The following is a 4,081-nucleotide window of genomic DNA, read 5'->3' on the forward strand; positions in this document are numbered from 1 at the left end:
GAGGTGGGAATGCAGCTAAATGATAAAGCTTCCTTGGGTTCTATCCCCTGTACCATGAGAAGAAAAACATAAAAACAAGGCCACGATCTCTAAAATCAAAATAATTAAGACAGTGATAATAAACAAAAATTTAGAAAATGGTTTCTTAAATTTTCAAGACCAAGGTATGGTGATACATGCCTATACGCCTAGCACTCTGGGAGGTTGAGGCATGAGGACTGCAAGCTCAAGCTCATCTTGGGCAACTTCCTGACTTAGTGAGATCCTGTATCAAAACAAAACATTAAAAAAATGGGGCTGGAGATGTAGCTCATCAGAAAGGCCCTGGTTCAATCCTCAGTACTGAGAACGAAACCAAACCAAACCAGAAAACATCCAAGCCAAACAGAGTTCATTTTTGTTTACTGCTGAGTAGTATTCTATCGGCAGACATACACAGTGTTCATCCACTTAATCTCCTGCTGATGGAAAGCTGGGCCGTTTCCAGTTTAGAGGCCTGTGAACAGAAATACTGGGAGCGTTCTTGTACAAGTGTTTCATGTTTTCATTTCTCTTGGGTAAATACCCAGAGAACTGCTGGCTCAGTGGTTGGGTGTAATTCATTTCTTTTATTCTTTTTTGGAGACAGGGTCCAGGCTGGCCTCAAATTTGCAGCAATCCTTCTACCTCAGTCTCCTGAGCGCTGGGAGACAAGTGTGAGCCACCTCGCCAGGCTTTATTTTTTTTTCTTTCTTCAGTACTGGTGATTTGAACCCTGGGCCCTCCCACTGAACCACAGCCCTGGCTTCCTTCTTGTCTCTTTTAGAGACAGGGTCTAAGTTGCTAAACTGTCCAAGGTAGGCTGCCATCATCCTGCCTCAGCCTCCCAGAATCCTGGGATTACAGGTGTGTGCCAAAACACCCACCTTACACTTGCTTTTTTAAATTTTAATTTATTTATTTTTGTGAGACAGGGTCTTGCTATGCAGTTCAGGCTGGCCTTGAGCTCACTTTGTAGCCCAGGCTGGTCTCAAACTTGTAACGATCCTCCTGCTTCAGCCTCCCAAGTGTTAAGATTACAGGTGTGCACTACCACGCCTGGCTGCTAAAAAAAAAAAAAAGAAAAAAAAAGCAAAACCAAAAAAACAACTGCCAAGCGTTCTTTCCAAAGTAGACGTATCATATATTAAGGGCATTTTGTTTTCTGCAGTACTGGGGATTGAACCCAGGACCTCAAGTATTCTACAACTGAGCAACATCCCCAGCCTTGCATTACACGTTTGTTTATTCTGAGACAGCGTCTTGCCATGTAGTTCAGGCTGACCTTGAATTCAGTATGTAGTCCAAGGGTAGCCTTGAACTCGTGGCAATCCTCCTGCCCTGGCCTCCCAAGTGCTGGGATTACACGTGTGTAATCCCATAGCTATATTACTTCAAAGCTGTACTGAATCACCATAGCTGTATTATTTCAAAATTCATTACATGGTTAACAGAGGTTACCCAGGGAAGAAGCTGAGAACAACAGTGGATTGACTTGCGATCCACTTCTGTATCTGTGAAATTTCACACAATGGTGCTATTTCTGTTACATGTAAGCAACAAAGCCAAGAGTTCGAATCCCATTAAGACCAGTTCTGGTTTCTTGAATCAGCCTAAACTAACTTCTAATTTTTAATTTCTCAAGCAAACTTTGCCTGTTAACTCATTTTTGTTTTTTGAGACAGGGTCTCACTATGTAGCTGGCCTCAAACTTGCAGCAAGCTTCCTGCCTCAGCCTCCTCAATGCTGGCATTGCAGGTGTGTACCACCATGCTGGGCTAGTGCTCATTTTTATAAATCAAATACTGCAAGGTAGTCAATATTGTCTACTGCCATTTTGAATGGCTAAGCTAAGAAACTGTAATAGGTGCCATGTGGCCAGCAAAACATAAAATACTTATCTGGGCCTTTAAAGTTTGCTGCAGGCTCCTATCTTGAAGCATTTATTTGTAATTTATTTGGGCTTTGTTTGTAATTCCAAAGTGAGACTTGAAACTACACACAATTATCTCTCTTATGGAGGAAACTAAGGCTAAGAGATTTTAAGTGAGTCATCTAAGCTTAGATATAGATGAGGCGCTGGGACGTAAGCCTACATTCTGAGTCCTGGTCTGCTCTTCATCTCTACATTACTACTGGATTTCTATGATGCATCAAGTAAAAATATATCTTCTGTGGACTTTTCATGATGTTCTATCTGGAAACATCAACATGAAACAAATTTAATGGAAGAGACCCACAGTGATCTGAGTGATAGAATTTTGCCTTCCTACACAATAATCTCCATCAATAAAGCTTTCGGTGTGGAGTAAAGCCAGTAACTCACAATATCCTCAACTTAAGCAATGACTAGATGAGTCACAAGAGAAACTGAAAGGCACTACCAGACGCTGGGGACAGGGTTAGTGTGCGTGCTAAGACTGTACCTGAAACAGCAGCTAGACGAGGCTAGGAACAAGCAAGCATCCTGGGTGTTCTCCATATGCTTTCACAAGACAGGCGGAGGGAGGATGGTAAACAGGCCATACGCACTGAAGATATCGTACGCACACAGAATTGGCAGAGTATGGCCAGCTTTAGAACCCAAACCTAGGAAAGGATGGTGAAACTTGAAAACTGGAAATACAGGAGCAACCCAGGACTTCCATGAAGGAAGGGCCATAAGCTCTGTTCACCACGTGACGCACATGGTGCTGGAGTACAGAATGAGCAAAGCCGTCTCCGCCTCGCTCTCTCAAGGCTGTGATACTCAGGAAGCACTGCAGGGGCTTAGACCGGAGATGTCAGCCAAGAAGCAAAAGCTGTGAATGATCATTATAGCGACTTTATGAGACTGCCCAGAAGGAAGATGGACAAAATAAGGTCAAGACAGCGCCTGGGAAATGTACATTAACAAACAAGAGAAGGGAGACACTAGGAAAGGAGTGGCTAGAGAGGTAGAGAGCTGGGGCAAAAGTGTTGGGCCACACACTGAAAACCAGCTAAAAACGACAAGAGAAGTGGTCCATGCCTTAGAGGAAGGTCAGTTCCAAAGCTGTACCTTCCACGTCATCAGCAGAGTACTAAGAGGAAGTCACAAACGACAGTTAGCTCTACCTATGGCTCAGAAACAAAAGTTTCAACAGGTATGTGAGAAGCCACTAAGGAATCTTTTCAGAATTATTAGTTATATTATCCTGCAGTGGAAAGAAAGGTATTCATAGATAAACCCTCACTGAATGTGAGAGCAGGTTACTTAAGTGGGGGGAAGACTTTATGAAGTTTTCAAACAAGATGCTGAAAAGAGCAAAAAAGCAGGAAGCAGGAGACCTGGATAATAATGCTGGTTCTATGAGTCTTAAAACAGATGCACAGGGCTGGGGATCTAGCTCAGTGGCATAAGTGCCTGCCTGGCAAGCACAAGGTCCTGAGTTTGATTCCCGGTACAAAAAAAAAAAAAAAAAAAAGTCCTCAGAAAACAGATGCACAATCCAGACATGCCACAAATGCAGCGGAGCACATAGTGAGTTAAGTGGAATAACCGCTAACCCTTTCTCACCACCTCCATTCCTGTGTTGGTGACTGAACCGAGGCCTCACTACCACTGAGATCCATCACCAGCTCTCAGCTTCTTTCAACACTGAACTTCTATGAAAACCCATCAGTATGTATCCAAAAAAATGGTGGAAAATGTCCAAACATTGGGAGAATGATTATGTGGTACACTAACACCATCAAACACTGAGGATATTAAAAGCAAGTACTGTGGGAGACTACATCAGGAACATTTCGTATGTCTCATTCATTCAACCAAATTTTTATATTCCCACTAAGTGCCAGGAAAGGGTAGGTGTCACAAAATCAAAGATGAGTAAAACATGTAACAAGGTGATTAGCAGGCCTGGGGGTGCAGTTCATTGGTAGGGTTCAACACCCAACCCAGGAAAAACAAAAGAAAACACAACATGAAACAAAACACCAGGAGCAAGCCGGGTGTGGTGATGCACACCTGTAACCCCAGCACTTGGGAGGCTTAGGCAGGAGGATCATTGCATGTTCCAGACTAGTCTGGGCTACAAAGTGA

This window comes from Chinchilla lanigera, unplaced genomic scaffold, assembly GCF_000276665.1.
Source record: "Chinchilla lanigera isolate Chin_1 unplaced genomic scaffold, ChiLan1.0 scaffold00107, whole genome shotgun sequence".
Classification (NCBI taxonomy): domain Eukaryota; kingdom Metazoa; phylum Chordata; class Mammalia; order Rodentia; family Chinchillidae; genus Chinchilla; species Chinchilla lanigera.